At 42.1% G+C, this 19,558-nt stretch overlaps 1 protein-coding gene and 1 non-coding gene across 2 annotated transcripts in view; one reads left to right on the plus strand and one right to left on the minus strand.

Moving 5' to 3' along the window:
* LOC124722893 (rho GTPase-activating protein 100F) overlaps nt 1–19,558 on the plus strand; it is an 800,721-nt gene that overhangs the window by 185,133 nt on the left and 596,030 nt on the right. The window lies entirely within an intron of this gene.
* Trnat-ugu lies at nt 5,691–5,765 on the minus strand. Its single transcript has one exon. It is a non-coding gene; the product is annotated as a tRNA-Thr (tRNA).

The following is a 19,558-nucleotide window of genomic DNA, read 5'->3' on the forward strand; positions in this document are numbered from 1 at the left end:
AATTTTAATTTACCTTGACTTACTTGTATGTTGTGTTCGAGATATATTGTCTTATTTAAACAATATGATTTGACTTCACCGGGCTTATTAGTTCAGTATGTATCTGTAGTAATCCTTTAGTTATGAGTAGTCTGTTAATACCAGAATTTGTTTCTGTTATTCATATTTTCAGATGTGATTTGATTCCTTATTTTTGATTGTACTTTATTTGTGGGCAAAAGGAGTATTTTATATGTTCGACATCCTCTGTGGGGTACACTCTTTCTTGTGCAATATTAAACCATTCACAGTGCTAAAAAAAATAAAAAACGTGCTAGTGATGTCAATCTGTTGCCGTTAACCCATATACACGATTTTCTTTATATCAAAAAGATTATATTAAAGAGATTAATGTATTGCGCTAAATATTCACGAATGCGTTTATCCAATATCAGTAGGTTCTCCGTTCCCAAAACGGGGCCAGAAATGTTAGTTGTAGACGTGATGATATAGCATTTCTTTACGCTGTATCTCTGGCAAAATCAACATAAAAATGTCGTAGAGACTGACTGATTTCACAGAAATTCTCTGTTATTCGTGTCCTTTTAACACGAGAAAATAAATTTCTACAGTATTTAATACATCGGTATACGCAGAGGAATTTCCATGAAGGACTTCAGAATGTTCCTAACAATTAATTAGACGTCCCACACGAGAAATGTAACAGCGTTCAAAATTCTGTCAATGAAAATATTATACTGTCAAAGATATAAAAGTTTTACGCCAATTGATGATGGGTAAAAGTCCGAAACACAGGTTGGCATAAAGTGGCTGGTTGCTATATTTCTTCTCGTAATTCAGTCCACAGCCACGGAGCTCGAAGCACCATTAACATAGCTAAATTAATGGTAGAATAAACGTTTTGAAGCGACGGCTTCATCGCCACAAGTATTATTCTCGAATTCTAATTTAAATTATAACGTAACAAGAGCAAATAAATTAGAGTCTTTATTGAAGTAGCCAGCTGTGTTTAATCTAGAGTAATTTTCCAAAATAATGGTTGAACTGAGAAATGAATGTCAGTGGATTGTATTGTTTTATGTTGCTCGCTGTAGTCCCGGCGAAAGGACCCTTGTGGCGAGAGCGCGTGGGTCTGACGGCAGGGACGCGCTACGAACAAAACAGGGCACGACGAAGAAAGAGGTATTGAGAGAGCAACTGCAGTCGCAGATATTTTAATTAAACCACAGTTGGGATGCGATATAAGGAGGCGCCCGAACAAGTGGCAATTAAACTCCATGTTGTACATACAGCGAGAAGGTTTTTCCCATCGGCAGCCTGTCAGTCGCGCCTCATTCGTATTACATGTGCCTCACTACTACCAAGTAGTCGTCCACGGATGCAGACTTCTCCAAGCAATATTTCGCGTATCCAAGCCTCGTTGCGCCCAATTCCGTAGCTCAGTGGGGAACGTGTCTGCTTACAATGCAGAGGACATGGGTTAGATTCCTGGTACCACAAAAACTCAGACTTGTAATGCCAACTAAGTAGCTACTTGAGCGAAAAGTAGCGTCGCCCAGGACTGGGAAGCTGAGAACGACCGGGAGAGGGATGTGCTGATTCCACGCCTCTCCATAGCCCATCCGAATGACGCCATGATCTTCATAGGTCTTCGACGTGAAATGCACCGCCCTAGTTTCCGATGTGGTTGATGACCGCTTAGCGACGATATTGATTTAAATTGTGAGCACATCAGTTTATTCAACGGCCTTTAACATGCTGAGAAGGGAGATATAAAAATATTTCAAATTATCCTTGAAAAATATTTGTGACAATACATGTAAAAAAGCAAACACAGTTTTCAGTTTTAAATAAGCAGCAAAGATGTAGGCCACTATTATTGGCAAAAGTCTCTGTTATCTCCCACATCTTTGCATTAAAAAATACAATGATTTTTTACCGTAATCTTTCAGACATTCTACTACAGCAAATTTTACTGAAAGTGACTCTTTTTGATACAATATTAATGCAGCGATATATTTTAATAAGACGCAAGTTATGCGAAAAGCGTCAAATGTGGTATTTTTAGGTCCGAAATAATGTAATCCAACTCGAAGTGTTCTCACTTCTGCCCGTGGCCAAGAAAGCTATCTTGCATCATATTGGTCCATTTTATGACGTCACAAAAGTCTTCAAGCTAATCGTCTAAATTCACATGGGACGAAAAGGATCTGGATGCTGAATTTTTTTCTCTCTTTTTGTAATCATAGAATCCGTTTCTTAACCGATTATTTCACTATAACAGTTTGCTTCTCCAGCCTTCCAAACATTTTATTGTGACATTTTACAGCTTTTAACATTCGCTATGTTACCGATGCCTTTATTCAAACTTCTGTCCTTTTCTCCCCTTCAAGAATACTTGTCTGTTCGAAAGAGTTGTTTGTAGAATCTGTGAATATGGCACACCGATTTAATCACTCATTAAGTTTTACTTCAGTGCACTCTCCACTGCGAACGAAACTTCCATTCATTAGGAATGTGACCGTTTACGAAGCAAAGCAACTAATGGTGTGTCAACATCAAAGACATCAAAAGAAAATTAACATGGAATTCGCAGTTCCAGAAGGTCTGCGTTTGACAGCACTGGAACTTGGAGAAGCTGTACTGAGAGGTTAAAAAATGGAAAAGAGAGAGAGCACTAAAGTCGTTAAAATTTATGTTTGTATTAGAAAGATAATAAATAATTGCCACGGTACACTATGTAACTTACGGTTCTAGGAAATAAAATTAAGAAAAAAAGTAAAGCATCATCATCTTCTAGGACAAGAAACAATAAAGGCAATGACGCGCGCGCACACACAAGTGGGCAAATAAAAAATGATGGGTAGTCTAACTTTCCATCCCATGAACGAAATTAAGAGAAATTAATCTGTGACTCGAACAGTGAAACAACATGCAGAATAAAACTGAAAAGGCCAGAGGCATTGTCGGAAAGCGCAATAGTACGAGACACAGGGATCCACACCACTATCTGCCATAGGATTCCAATTTATTTTCGTTGCAGCTAATCTGACACATATACGAGTCTCATTCAGTAAATACTGTTCCACAAATTTTTCCTCAGCACATATTTGTTCTTAAGAGTTAGGCTTTGGTGAATATACATTTTACTTGTACCCTTTTTCTACATAGTCTCCATCGCGTTGAGTTCTGTAGCTTTACGCCAGCATTGTGTAAGTGTATCTACATCTACATCTACATTGATACTCCGCAAGCCACCCAACGGTGTGTGGCGGAGGGCACTTTACGTGCCACTGTCATTACCTCCCTTTCCTGTTCCAGTCGCGTATGGTTCGCGGGAAGAACGACTGTCTGAAAGCCTCCGTGCGCGCTCTAATCTCTCTAATTTTACATTCGTGATCTCCTCGGGAAGTATAAGTAGGGGGAAGCAATATATTCGATACCTCATCCAGAAACGCACCCTCTCGAAACCTGGCGAGCAAGCTACACCGCGATGCAGAGCGCCTCTCTTGCAGAGTCTGCCACTTGAGTTTATTAAACATCTCCGTAACGCTATCACGGTTACCAAATAACCCAGTAACGAAACGCGCCGCTCTTCTTTGGATCTTCTCTATCTCCTCCGTCAACCCGACCTGGTACGGATCCCACACTGATGAGCAATACTCAAGTATAGGTCGAACGAGTGTTTTGTAAGCCACCTCCTTTGTTGATGGACTACATTTTCTAAGCACTCTCCCAATGAATCTCAACCTGGTACCCGCCTTACCAACAATTAGTTTTATATGATCATTCCACTTCAAATCGTTCCGTACGCATACTCCCAGATATTTTACAGAAGTAACTGCTACCAGTGTTTGTTCCGCTATCATATAATCACACAATAAAGGATCCTTCTTTCTATGTATTCGCAATACATTACATTTGTCTATGTTAAGGGTCAGTTGCCACTCCCTGCACCAAGTGCCTATCCGCTGCAGATCTTCCTGTATTTCGCTACAATTTTCTAATGCAGCAACTTCTCTGTATACTACAGCATCATCCGCGAAAAGCCGCATGGAACTTCCGACACTATCTACTAAGTCATTTATATATATTGTGAAAAGCAATGGTCCCATAACACTCCCCTGTGGCACGCCAGAGGTTACTTTAACGTCTGTAGATGTCTCTCCATTGATAACAACATGCTGTGTTCTGTTTGCTAAAAACTCTTCAATCCAGCCACACAGCTGGTCTGATATTCCGTAGGCTCTTACTTTGTTTATCAGGCGACAGTGCGGAACTGTATCGAACGCCTTCCGGAAGTCAAGAGAAATAGCATCTACCTGGGAGCCTGTATCTAATATTTTCTGGGTCTCATGAACAAATAAGGCGAGTTGGGTCTCACACGATCGCTGTTTCCGGAATCCATGTTGATTCCTACATAGTAGATTCTGGGTTTCCAGAAATGACATGATACGCGAGCAAAAAACATGTTCTAAAATTCTACAAGAGATCGACGTAAGAGATATAGGTCTATAGTTTTGCGCATCTGCTCGACGCCCCTTCTTGAAGACTGGGACTATCTGTGCTCTTTTCCAATCATTTGGAACCCTCCGTTCCTCTAGAGACTTGCGGTACACGGCTGTTAGAAGGGGGGCAAGTTCTTTCGCGTACTCTGTGTAGAATCGAATTGGTATCCCGTCAGGTCCAGTGGACTTTCCTCTATTGAGTGATTCCAGTTGCTTTTCTATTCCTTTGACACTTATTTCGATGTCAGCCATTTTTTCGTTTGTGCGAGGATTTAGAGAAGGAACTGCAGTGCGGTCTTCCTCTGTGAAACAGCTTTGGAAAAAGGTGTTTAGTATTTCAGCTTTACGCGTGTCATCCTCTGTTTCAATGCCATCATCATCCTGTAGTGTCTGGATATGCTGTTTCGAGCCACTTACTGATTTAACGTAAGACCAGAACTTCCTAGGATTTTCTGCCAAGTCGGTACATAGAATTTTACTTTCGAATTCAATGAACGCTTCACGCATAGCCCTCCTTACGCTAACTTTGACATCGTTTAGCTTCTGTTTGTCTGAGAGGTTTTGGCTGCGTTTAAACTTGGAGTGGAGCTCTCTTTGCTTTCGCAGTGTATGTTTTTCCTATTGTTAAGTTTCGTCACCTGTAACGATCCGTGACAGAAATGCCTCTCCACTGACCTCAAACAACTCCAACAGGTCTAATGAAAGGGCTATTCTTTCAGTCTTGTGGTGTACTGTGAACATTCATGGAACCCATCTTGAGCAGACTTGAATATCCAAGAGTGTAAATCACTGAACACTCACTTCCAATGCTCACTGGCAGATGTAGAACCAATTTTTGGGCTGTGGTGTACCAGTTTGCACGAATAATGGCACCTTCGCGATTCACCTTTTCGGGAGCAGTAGGAGTAGATCATGGAGATCAGTTTCTGCATTTCATGACGCTATAACTCTCATTACTCAATGCCTAACAGTACTCCCGTCAACAAACTCAGTACCATACACTGCACACAAACATTTATTGATGTTCACCAAGGTTACTTTTACCCGACCAAGAACTCAATTATATACTTAGACACCATCGACGACCTGCAACCGTCTAGAACGAAATTAGAATTATATATTAATACCTTCAGCTGCCGAGGGGTGTTGATATATATATCAACGGGGTCAGGTGAAAATGTGTGCCCCGACCGGGACTCGAACCCGGGATCTCCTGCTTACATGGGAGATGCTCTATCCAGCTGAGCCATCGAGGGCACAGAGTATAGTGCGACTGCAGGGACTTATCCGTTGCACGCTTCCACATTACCAACTTAATGTCCACACACTACCTTCGTAGTGCCCCTGCCTTTTACACTCATTACTCGCGGCAGACAATCTTACCGAATCCCGTAAGAGTTCGGGCGCTACGTGTGCATCCGCACAGAAGAAGGACAATGGCCGGTTAGCCTTAACTACGTGTATATGAAGATGGTATCTGTTCTTTCGGACATGTCCGAAAGAACAGATTCCATCTTCATATCGTTGAATTACGGTTCGCGGTACCGCCCGACCTAAAGGCAGCCAATGTGTATCGCGATAGAGAAATCAAGTCAACTTCTTCGTATAACATTGACATAAAGTGAGCTGGCGGCGTACTGCTCCTCTACAGGATTCTGTTTACCTCTGTATAAACTGCTCAACAAAGTAAACACCGGCTGCATATCTGAGAGTATATGTGGGCTTATATTCAAGAGCAGAAGGGAAAGAATAAGCGTTAGGAAATAAAAGGAAATATTAGGGGCACTCAAATGAAACGAGACAGATGGAAAAAAGGTAAACTGTTTATTATTTCAAGAGTAATAGCCTTATATTTTAATACATTTTTCCCATTGTGAGAAAAGTTGGTCACTGCCTTCATGGAAAATATTTACAGTTGCCTACATAATCATGATTGTTCCCAGGCTTGCACCTCTTCGTCCGATGCAAATCGACGGCCAGGAATGTCATTCCTGAGGGCTCCAAACATATGGGAATCGCATGGGGAAAGATCGGAACCGTGTGGAGGATGTGTAAGGGCTTCCCAACAAAACTTCTGCAGCGCAGTCGAAACAAACTTGGCAAAATGTGGGCGGCCATTTTCCTGCAACTGAATGACGCCGTCCGTCAACATTCCTGGGAGTTTGAAGTTGATGGCGCACTTCAATTTTTGCAAAGTGTACACATACCACTGTACGTTAATAGTGGCACCTAGTTCCAGGAAGCCAATGAGCAGTGGGCCCTAGCAGTCAAAGAAAAATTACTATATAATAAACCGAACTTGACATTAGCATCTCTTTCTTTATATACCTCATTCCACACCACCTCTTGTAACATATTCTTAAACATTATATACTGTACTCATTAATAAGCGTAAGGTGGTACATTGTTTATTTCTATTAATTGTGCATCATGATCAGATAATCCATTAACAATTGGGTACACATAAACTGTTTCACCCTTGGCACTGCCTATAAAAATGTTATCAGTCAGCGTCCAACTATCTTGCTGCACATGAGTTCGAAAACTGACTACTGAAATTAGGTTGAAACACCCAAATAATGATTCTAGTTATTTTTCCTGTCTGTATCTTTCAAAAAAATCTACATTTAAATCTCCACAAACTACTAACTCTTTCTCCTTGTCTGACAAATAGCACAATACTGCACCTAGATTTCTCATAAATAGCTGAAAGTTTCCTAGAGAAGAATTCCACTTCACCCCTGTTAAACTAGAGCTGGTCATGGCCCTGTAAAACCTCCACAAACCCCAAACGAGTGTTTACTGTTACTGCTCCTATCCCCTCCAGGTCACCTTTACTGCTATATTCTACGTTACTAGCAAATCTTTTACGTGACTTTTTTTCTGACCTAGCCTTAAAGCCGTTCCTAAGATTCTGATGCACTCTAGTTTACTCATAACCTTCTTGAGGCTCTTCTTCTATTTCACGTAGCAAGTCAAACTGATTTCTAACCGGAATGTGGCATGTGATTTCTGCGGTTTTCTCCTTTTGCCTGTTACTTGTCACCTTTTCCCAGCTCCCAACGTTTCTTTCACCCTTCAGCCCGTCTAAATGAAAATAAGACATTTCTGATTCTGCCTGAAAGCACAAATATTTCTTCCCTGTTTCACGATTTTCTTGTCTCGACTACATAACAACTCCATGGAAGACCCTCATCTGACACATTATTTTCTGCCACGTTACAGTCAGCACCCCAAGCCACAGTTCTGACATGTTTCTCCCATACTAACTAATTTACGAGAAAATCCACGCATGACGCTACTTTGGAGAAAACTAAAAAGCACTGCAACACACTTAAACTGTAACAAAATAAAAATGAGTAAAAACGTATCTTTCGGTGAACTGTGCAGCTAACTTCCAGTTGGCAGGCGGACGTAAAAACACGAGAATGTAAGCAACCCACAGGTGCTCGCTGGACTTAAACGTTCTAGGTAGAAAAAGACACGAAGTGAAAGAAGAACTTTTCGCAGTTAATCGTTGGTTTAATGACACGCGCTTTCGCTTGTGTGTGTGTGTGTGTGTGTGTGTGTGTGTGTATGTATGTTGTGTGTGTGCGTGCGTAGGAAAAAAACTACCTGGCTTTTGATTCCTTGAGACTCCTAGTTCTCTTGCCTTGTATACACAATCCTTAAACTAAATATTTACATCTACATGACTACTCTGCAATTCACATTTAAGTGCCTGGCAGAGGGTTCATCGAACCACTTTCACACAATTTCTCTGCCGTTCCACTCTCGAACAGCGCGCGGGGAAAACGAAGGCTTAAAGCTTTGTGTGCGAGCTCTTGTTTCTCCTATTTTATTGCATTTATCATTTCTCCCTATGTAGGTGTACGTCAAAGAATATTTTTGCATTCAGACGAGAAAGTTGAAACGATCTCGCCGCAACGAAAAAACTTTTGTTTTAACGATTGTCACCCCACCTCCTATCTGTGACACTGTGACACTCTCTCCCCTATTTTGTGATAGTGCAGAACGAGTTGCCCTTATCTGAACTTTTTTCATGTCCTCCGTCCTTCCGTACTGCTCAGCAATACTCCAGAAAGAAGAGGACGGAGAAGCGTAGTGTAGGCAGTCTCCTCAGTAGACCTGTTACATCCGTGCCAATAAAACGCAGTATTTGGCCGCCTCCCCACAACAATACCTAAGTGATCATTCCAATTAAAGTCGTTCGTAATTGCAGTCCCTACGTATTTAGTTGACTTTACAGCCGTTAGGTTTGTGTGATTCATCGTGTAATCGAAATTTAACGGATTCCTTTCAGTCCCTGTGTGAATGATTTCACACTTTTCATTATTTAGGGTCATTTTACACCTTTCGAACCATACAGACATCTTGTCTAAATCACTTTTCAATTGGTTATTTGCAGATGATAGCATCATCTGCAAACAATCTAAGGGGGGTGCTCAGTTTGTCACCTAAATCGTTAATAGAGATTAGGTACTGCAGGGGACCTACAACACTTCCTTGAGAAACTCCAGATACCAGTTCTTTAGTACTCGATGACTTTCTGTCAGTTAGTACGAACTGTGACTCTTCTGACAGGTAATTACGCGCGCAGCTGAGACGATACTCCACAGGCACGCAACTTGATTAAAAGTAGCTCGTCAGCAACGGTATCAAAAGCCTTCTGGACATCCAGAACTATAGAATCAATTTTATTTCCTCTGCCCGTAGCTCTCGTTACTTCATAATAATAAAGGACCAGTTGTGTTGCACAAAGAACGATATTTTTTGATTCGTTGTTGACTGTGTGTCAATAGATCGTTTTCTTCGATGTAATTCACAATGTTCGGACACAGCAGACATTCCAAAATTCTACTGCAAATCGACGTCAGTGACTGGATCTCCTATGCAGCGGATTACTTCTATTTTCTTTCTTGATTATGTGGCCTGTGAAACTCTGCGGTCTTTAGGTACCGATCTTTCGTCGAGCGATCGGTTGCATATGATTGCTAAGTATAGAGCTATGTTATCAAAATAGTCTGAAAGTAATCTAGTTGGTATACAACTTGGACCGGAAGTCTCGCCTTTTATAAGTAATTTAAGCTGCTTCGCTACATCGAAGATATCTGTTTCTAAGCTACCCACGTTGGTAGCTGTTCTTGATTCGAATACTGGAATATTTACTTCGTCTTCTTTGGTGGAGTAATTTCGGAAAGCCGTGCTTAGTAACTCCGCTTTAGTGGCACTGTCATTGGTAACATAACCACTGCTATCGTACGGTGAAGGTATTAATATAGCATGAAGCGAGGTAAATTATTTCACAGTCTACAGAAAATGCTAATCTCGTAGTGTTTCTCAAGACGAACAGTTACCTGCACCCAACGAGTCCCACTGAAGTCGTCTGAGCACCTATACTTATTTGACTGGAACTCGAAACAATGATATAATATGTAAATTCCAATTCATAAACCTTCGTACCATTAACCAATAACTGAAGTCCACAGAGACCACAAGTTTTTTCACTAGTGGTGCAATGAACTCTGTCAGATTAGTTCTCTTGTTTATGCGTTTTGTCTTGTGTTTGCCTGCATTTAATGCCTACGTAGTTCTCTATCTCGTTGGCGTAATTAAACGATGACACATCATCATCGACAACATGGTAGTTAGTGCGGCTCACCCACAAAAAAGAGAAATAGTTTCAATGATTCTTGGAATTAACGATAAAGTTGTGAAAGTTATGTCTATTATTAGTCGATATATGACACATTACCTAATGTCTTTAAGAAATATCGGAAGACTAACCAGCATATTCGAATATCTCCGTAATTTATAAAAATCACGTATAAAGAGATTGAACCGTGGCCTGTTTATTGGAGAGAAGCTTTTATATTTGAAAGATCGTCATTATACTTTTTGTGGCGGTGTTCGTAGCGACAAACAATTCGCTGTAGAAACGGCTTACGAAGTCACCGCCACACTTTTAATAGCGGGCCGACCGGTCCGCTGGAACAGTAAACAGAAAGATGAAAACCCAAACACTCTGATTAAATAAAAGTCGGTACTTATCTTTATTGACGAAGATACAGAAACACAATAGTGAACTCCGTGTCTACAGAGATCTGTCTAGTTCGAGTGGGAGCGGCTAGGTCAGCGTCGGCTGACGACAAACAACAACTCTGCCGCGATGAATACACAACTGACTAGCAAGTACACAATTCGGTGGCGAGTATACAACTGAGCGGCGAATACAGAACTGTCCTAGCGCTGGCGACTCCAGCGCTTAAGAACCCAGAAGCCAGCGGGGGCGCGCGCAGACTTGCGGCGATTTGCTGTCTCGCTGGCGCTGCTTATGCGGACGGCGTCCGGACTTTCATGCTGCCAACCTTTTGGCAGCGGGCTCGGGTGGCATTACTGGCTAGGATGTAACAATACTCAAGCTCAGACTAAAGTTGAGGATGATGTAACAGACATTCGTTAGAAGTTTATAAATTTCAGTTCTGTTTTTTTTTTGATCATTTTGAATGGAAACAGCCAACTGCTTGTCCCATCATTTTCCTATCCTCTGATGTATGACGTAGCGAGCCTAGACGACAGTAATATAGTTTTACTTCTGGAGCAGGCCGAGTGGATACAACAACCAAATAAATTATTAGTCCAGTATAGTAATAACTCTATAATATCGAATACTTAACTTGAATGCAATCCATGTACACATGAAGAACAATATGAATGGTACCGTCACAGAACACTAACTGTTTAACACTTTGAACAATACTGAATGACAGTCAAACATCGCACTTATTTAACTATAGATCCTGGTACACAGTATCGAGTAATCTGAGCTATTAGGATGCTGCTGTCATAATCGGCTATCACAGAGTGGGGCGAGGGACGCTGCAGTCTGACGTAGGTAGACATCCAGCAGCGGTGGAGTATGGACTTTCTTGAGAGCGTGTCATCGTCGACGTCTCTCATTCGTAGCTGCGTCTGCCAGTGACTGTCTGTAGCTATGGTTCCGTCGTAAGGTACCAACTTTAACGAGTGACCTCATTCTTCGGACGACAGAACGTGTTCAAAGGAAAATGGAAGGAATATAAAGATTTAACGTCCTTCGACGACGTCACATCGTAGACGGAGCTCAGTTTCCTTCGGCCTTTGCTGACATGTATTGCCGAGAGTTTGTTGGATTGTAGCTTAAATGAACTGAGGATGGCTATTTAGAGTTGACATCCAGATATGCAAGAATAATAAAAACTAGGATTGCGACTGATTGATATGTGCCTCTCCCTTCACATGTGAAGAGACTGTCCTTAAATAGGTGAGAGGCGTGTTACAGGGAGGGCCTGTAGGGGGAAAGGAAGGTGGACAGGAGGAAGCCGATAATAATGACATAAGTACATTACTTTAAAAATAAAACAAAATTCAGAAATACATGACATATAAAGGATTTACATAGACACATAAGAGAAAGAACTGTAAAGAGAAGTAATATAGAAAACGTAAAAACAACAGAAGACAGTCAGAGAAGTTTGACGAAAGAAGTGTTGAGCTTGGAAAGCCAGTGATGGGAAGGAATTTGAATCAAATGCATATCTGCACGCAAACAAGATGTTTTCGTGACATGACGCATGAGGTGCTGACTATGGCCTCTTGTTCACAATAAATAAGGCTCACATAACGTGTAACGCTAAGTGATGGCGCTAGATTCATTTACATTGCAACACATAGAACACACTCTGAAAAGTATCAACAAAATCAATGCCTTAAAGTTTTTCTACTCGTAAAGAGTTATGTTCTTATTTTGGTGCACATGGTTATAAATTTGCCTCTTTCAGGATGTCCATATGGGCACCTTTCTCCATTTTAAATCACTGCAGGTAAATGCCGGGATGGTTGATTTGAAAGTGAATGGCCAACTTCCTTTCCCAACCATGAAACAATCCGAGCTTGTGCTCCGTCTCTGCTGACCTCGACATCGACAGCAAATTAAAAACCGTAATCTTACTTCCTTTTTTTCCCCACTGTGTGCAAAGTCGTACGAATATTGTTAATATAGCAATCTCTCTGTTACCCGCAGTAATTGGGGACTTAGCAGCGGATAATCGAATTCCGGGGATAATCCGCAATTAAAGTACGCAGTAATGTATTAGAGTTGTTCGAAAATAATCATTAACTAAATCTTACATTAAATTCTGCCTTAATCATCATACTATATGTGAAAATTCGGTACTTACAACGAATACAGTACTATCCATTGTCACATTACTACACACGACTTTGAAACAAAATGCAGCCCAGCTGTTGCAGAGTTCGAGCAGCACATTGTTTACTAAACTCGCGTTGTAACGTGAGATTATCGCTCAACCGCGACCACTCTCGGGTTAATGGAAAATGTTTGCTAGCAAAGAAAAAAATGGGAAAATAGGCCGCGGATAACCGAGAGTTTATTGTGTTAGTAACACTGTGTACTCCTGCGAGCAGGTTTGAATCAAAGTCGGTTTGTAAGGGGCAGTCAAATGAAAACGGGACAGATGGAAAAAAGTAAGTGACTCGTTAATTATTTCAAAAGTATACACCAGAACTGTTAATACATTTATCCCACTGTCTGAGAAAACGGTCAACGCCTTGATGCAAAAATGTGTACAGTTGGCTGGCGAGCCCCTCTTCGTCCGAAGCAAATCGACGGTCACGAATGTCTTTCTTCAGGGCTCCAGAATCGTGCAAAACGCATGGGGAGATATCGGGACTGTATGGAAGATGTGTAAGGGCTTCCCAGCGAAACTTCTGCAGCGTAATCGAAACAGTCTTGGCATCATATGGGCGGGAATTATCCTGCAAGGGCATGATGCCGTCCGTCAGCATTCCTGTGCATTTGGACTTCGTGGCGCATTGTTCCGACTACGTTGCAGAAGTTTCGTTGGAATGCCCTTATACGTCCTCTATACAGTACCGATCTCTCTCTATCAGATTTTCATTTTTCGGAGTCCTGAAGAAAGACATTCGTGGTGTCGATTTGCTTCTGACGAATAGGTGCACACCTGGGTACAGTCATAGTTCCGAAGGCAACCGCCAACATTATACCACGAAAGCACTGATCGTCTTGTCTTACAATGGGCTGAATATATTAATAGTTATAGCGATTACTTTAGAAGTAATAAACAGCTTTCTTTTTTTCATCTGTCTGATTTTCGCTTAACTGCCACTTACATGTTCTATGTTTTCTTCTTTCCGTTTCTGTATGCTCCTAGTATCTGTCGATGAAGCTTCAACTTTATTGACCGATGCTTCACAGCCGGTACATTACCTTTTATGTATACCTTCTGTCGCAAACTTGTTGTTATAATATTATGTACAAGTAACGGACCTAGTGTTAGCGGTCTTGAAACTACTTCTAACACAAAAACCTGTGGAACAATGCACTGAGCTTATGCGGAACATCACCATAAAAGGGAAACAAAACAACTTTTAAAATTTCTGCTGGATCATCGATATATTTTTGCATTCAGAGATGCATAGACTATTTCACTTGTTTGCCGTAGCCGGCTTTACAAGCTCAACACGCCTTTCGTTAAGGCCTTTGATCGTCGTCTGTTGTCTTTAACTTTATGGTATTACTCCTTTTTACGATGGTTTCTCTTATGTGTGTTTTAAATGCCATGTATTTCTGTATTTTGTATTATTTTTAAAACATTGTATGATATTATTATGTTATTCCTCCTGTCCACCTTCCCTGCTATCTACTGGCCTTCCCTGTAACCCGCCCCTCATCTATTTAAGGAGCCATGACCTATTAAGAGGATCCATTGAGTATATGGAATGATCCTCGTCCGGCCAGATAGATTCAGGTTTTCAGTGCTCCCTCTAAAAGAATTAAGATGAATGTTATGTTGGTTCTCCTACGTGGCAATAGCTAATTTCCTTCCTCTCCTTGTGCCCCATTTCTGATTATCTCGCTCTTGAACGGACGTTAAACCGTATTCATCGTTCCTTGGTTGTGGTAAACCTTGGAAATATCAAATGAGGTTGGGTTGTCAAAGCCGGCCGTGGTGGCCGAGCGGTTCTAGGCGCTACAGTCTGGAACCGCGCGACCGCTACGGTTGCAGGTTCGAATTCGGCCTCGGGCATGGATGTGATTGACGTCCTTAGGTTAGTTAGGTTTAAGAAGTTCTAAGTTCTAGGGGACTGATGGCCTCAGAAGTTAAGTCCCATAGTGCTCAGAGCCATTTGAACCATTTTTTTTTGGGTTGTCAACTTCTTACTATTCGTAACTGTATATTTGGATTCTGTAACTGGCATCGGCGTCGTAGCTTCCAGCATTACTTGATTCGTTTCTTTTATTTCATGTTCCTCTGATCCTTCATGTGCAAACTGCCCTTCTGCCATTTAATCCATTACAGGAGACGGGAAACTACTGCCACTAACGATAACCTTGTCCAGTATAATAATGTTGATTAACAGTAATCGAATCATATAATCTGTCTCGAGATACTACTCAGTGGTATGATGACAATTCTGCTTGATGTACGCCATACCCTATGTTATATTCATGACAGCTTGCTCACAGTCCTTGATCATGTCGTCCATAGTCATCTTTTGCGTCCAGCGAGCACCCTTACTCTTTGTCTCTCTGCTACTGCTCCCGGTCTGTTACCTCGCCGTGGCCGTCCAAACGGTACGACGTCGGATGTTGTGAAGAACGTTACGCCGCCAGACACGGCTCGGTTGCCGGGTGCAGATAACCATGCACACCCTTACGTGGTTCGCCGTCTTCTTCCCGTGATATTGTAAGTAGGCTGTTTAGGTTTTCTTATTGGTAACGCCATGTAGCGCTCTGTATGAAAATCACTGGCTGTGCTGTGTGCAGTCTGTGGCTAGTTTGCATTGTTGTCTGCCATTGTAGTGTTGGGCAGCTGGATGTGAACAGCGCGTAGCGTTGCGCAGTTGGAGGTGAGCCGCCAGCAGTGGTGGATGTGGGGAGAGAAATGGCGGAGTTTTGAAATTTGTAAGACTGGATGTCTCAGAGATAAATATACATTGTGACTTTTGGACACTATTGAGGTAAATACATTGTTTGTGCTCTATCAAAATCTTTCATTTGCTGACTATGCCTATCAGTAGTTAGTGCCTTCAGTAGTTTGAATCTTTTATTTAGCTGGCAGTAGTGGCGCTCGCTGTATTGCAGTAGCTTGAGTAACGAAGACTTTTGTGAGGTAAGTGATTTGTGAAAGGTATAGTTTAATGTTAGTCAGGGCCATTTTTTTGTAGGGATTATTGAAAGTCAGATTGCGTTGCGCTAAAAATATTGTGTTTCAGTATAAGCACAGTCTTATATAATTGTTCAAAGGGGGCGTTTCATAATATTGCGTCGCTCTTGCCTCCTACACATCCGTGTCTCCGTGTAGTCTTCTTCTTTTTGCTCGTTCCTACTGGGTGCTACACTTACGGAACTGATTACACCGTGAACAATTTGACCGAATGTTCAAACTATTACTCCAATGTTCCCAAGGCGCTGGCGCTGAAGTGGGGGAGGGGGGGGGGCTGTTCATCCTTACATGAGCTTATTTTCAGGACAGAAAAATTCAGTTCCTAAAGATGGTGAGAGTACACGATGTATATTGGGTGCGTATAACGTTCCTGGAACCTACCAGGTGGAGAATGCAGCGAATGCTGACGAAGTCTTTCGGACATAGAAAACGGTCGAATCATTGGCATGAGGATCATGAGACCATCGTATATACAGACCAAACAGGCTGTTAACTACAGCGCAATGACTGCAGAATGAGTAATGACGTTGTGGACCTGGGACGAGAACGTGGAAAAAAGAGTTGGAACATACCCTCCCAGAAGACCTACACAACATGAAGATAGTAGGATTATTCGATTTTTTCTAGCGAATATATGGATGCAAACAGCTGATATCCGGGCGCAGGCAACGGGCAGAGAGTCTCCACGAACCGTCTGGAATAGATTACTGGAAGCTGAGTTGAATCTCAAGCTGTCATGCGACGTTTACCACCGACCCCAATTCACAGACAACAGAGTTTTGTATGGTGCAGAGCCAGAGTGCAGTCGAACTGCATGATGCTCAGAGATAAATTTCGCTTGTGTTAGTGGCTGTCATATCGATCCCGCAGTGTCCATTGATGGCCAAGTGAAACAACACATCAAGCAGCGATTCTCGTGACCCACACCTACCCTATTCCTTGAATCATGCTTAGAGAGCTATTGGATATGACAGCAGGACTGATTTGGTAAGTATTGAAGTGACGATGAATGTTCGCTACTATGTGCCAAGAATGGTGAACTCTGTTGTCGTACCATTCATGAACATGGCACCAAATGCCGTATTCTAGACGGGTAATGCAAGACCGCACATTGCTGTTCACACAACAATCGTCCCAAGGAATGTTCGTATCCTTGACTGGCCTGCACGGTCCCCTGTTTTGTCACCCCTAGATCACGTTTGGGATGCTACGGGAAGACGTATACATTCATGCCATCCTCTACCGAGCAATATTCGTGAACTAAAACAGCTTGTGTATCAAGCCTGCAAGAAGCTCCTCATCATAAGATTCAGAGACAGTTAGCTTTCATGCTACAACGAATACAACAGTGTATTCTTGCCCTTGGGGGACAAACCTCATACTGATATGCTGATGATGGACATCAATCCTGAATGGAAAGAAAGTTTAATCATTCAACAGCCGTTACGTGATAAACATCTCAACAAATTTTAATCAATATTGGACTTGTTTATTGTGGTGTAACACTTTCCGTTTCCATCGGTGAATTCTTTTCCGGCAAGTGTACGTGACTACCAACTGCATTGAGTCGCTCTCTTTTACTGTCATGTTGTAAACACACTCAAATCCAAATCCGAAAATAGGGTCGTCAATGAAGTACAACACTTAATACTGAAAGCACGTTTATTACAAACACCAACGTATGGCCAGAACGGAACTGATCTATTGGACGGAGAGCGCAGCTATTTAAACAAACATCGAATATTACAGAATGCTGCTATTCATATAAACATCACAAACGCAAGATATTTGAAGAACTTTAATGAAATGATAAATACTAAATAACACACAATAAGGTGACAGAAATCATGGGATATCTTCTAATACTGTGTCAGCCCTCTTTTTTCTCAGCGCAATGCAGCAACTCGACGTGGCATGGACTCAGCAAGTCGTTGGTAGTCCCCTGCAAATATATTGAGCCACGCTGCCTCTATAACCGTCCATAATTGCGAAAGTGTTGCTGTGCAGGGTTTTGTGCACGCACTGACCTCTCATTTATGTCCAATAAATATTTGATGGGTTTAATGTCGGGCGATCTTCGTAGCCAAATCATTCGCTCTAACTGTCCAGAATGTTCTTCAATCCAATCGCGAACAACTGTGGTCCAGTGACATGACATCATTGTTTGGGATCATGAAGTCCATGAATGAAATATATTGAGCCACGCTGCCTCTATAAAATGGAAATGTCGTGTGGCTAGGGCCTCCCGTCGGGTAGACCGTTCGCCTGGTGCAGGTCTTTCGATTTGACGCCACTTCGGCGACCTGCGCGTCGATGGGGATGAAATGATGATGATTAGGACAACACAACACCCAGTCCCTGAGCGGAGAAAATTTCCGACCCAGCCGGGAATCGAACCCGGGCCCTTAGGATTGACAGTCTGTCACGCTGACCACTCAGCTACCAGGGCGGACGCTGCCTCTATAACCGTCCATAATTGCGAAAGTGTTGCTGTGCAGGGTTTTGTGCACGCACTGACCTCTCATTTATGTCCAATAAATGTTTGATGGGTTTAATGTCGGGCGATCTTCGTAGCCAAATCATTCGCTCTAACTGTCCAGAATGTTCTTCAATCCAATCGCGAACAACTGTGGTCCAGTGACATGACATCATTGTTTGGGATCATGAAGTCCATGAATGAAATATATTGAGCCACGCTGCCTCTATAACCGTCCATAATTGCGAAAGTGTTGCTGTGCAGGGTTTTGTGCACGCACTGACCTCTCATTTATGTCCAATAAATATTTGATGGGTTTAATGTCGGGCGATCTTCGTAGCCAAATCATTCGCTCTAACTGTCCAGAATGTTCTTCAATCCAATCGCGAACAACTGTGGTCCAGTGACATGACATCATTGTTTGGGATCATGAAGTCCATGAATGAAATATATTGAGCCACGCTGCCTCTATAACCGTCCATAATTGCGAAAGTGTTGCTGTGCAGGGTTTTGTGCACGCACTGACCTCTCATTTATGTCCAATAAATATTTGATGGGTTTAATGTCGGGCGATCTTCGTAGCCAAATCATTCGCTCTAACTGTCCAGAATGTTCTTCAATCCAATCGCGAACAACTGTGGTCCAGTGACATGACATCATTGTTTGGGATCATGAAGTCCATGAATGAAATATATTGAGCCACGCTGCCTCTATAACCGTCCATAATTGCGAAAGTGTTGCTGTGCAGGGTTTTGTGCACGCACTGACCTATCATTTATGTCCAATAAATATTTGATGGGTTTAATGTCGGGCGATCTTCGTAGCCAAATCATTCGCTCTAACTGTCCAGAATGTTCTTCAATCCAATCGCGAAGAACTGTGGTCCAGTGACATGACATCATTGTTTGGGATCATGAAGTCCATGAATGAAATATATTGAGCCACGCTGCCTCTATAACCGTCCATAATTGCGAAAGTGTTGCTGTGCAGGGTTTTGTGCACGCACTGACCTCTCATTTATGTCCAATAAATGTTTGATGGGTTTAATGTCGGGCGATCTTCGTAGCCAAATCATTCGCTCTAACTGTCCAGAATGTTCTTCAATCCAATCGCGAACAACTGTGGTCCAGTGACATGACATCATTGTTTGGGATCATGAAGTCCATGAATGAAATATATTGAGCCACGCTGCCTCTATAACCGTCCATAATTGCGAAAGTGTTGCTGTGCAGGGTTTTGTGCACGCACTGACCTCTCATTTATGTCCAATAAATATTTGATGGGTTTAATGTCGGGCGATCTTCGTAGCCAAATCATTCGCTCTA

The sequence above is a fragment of the Schistocerca piceifrons genome, chromosome X (assembly GCF_021461385.2).
Source record: "Schistocerca piceifrons isolate TAMUIC-IGC-003096 chromosome X, iqSchPice1.1, whole genome shotgun sequence".
NCBI lineage: Eukaryota > Metazoa > Arthropoda > Insecta > Orthoptera > Acrididae > Schistocerca > Schistocerca piceifrons.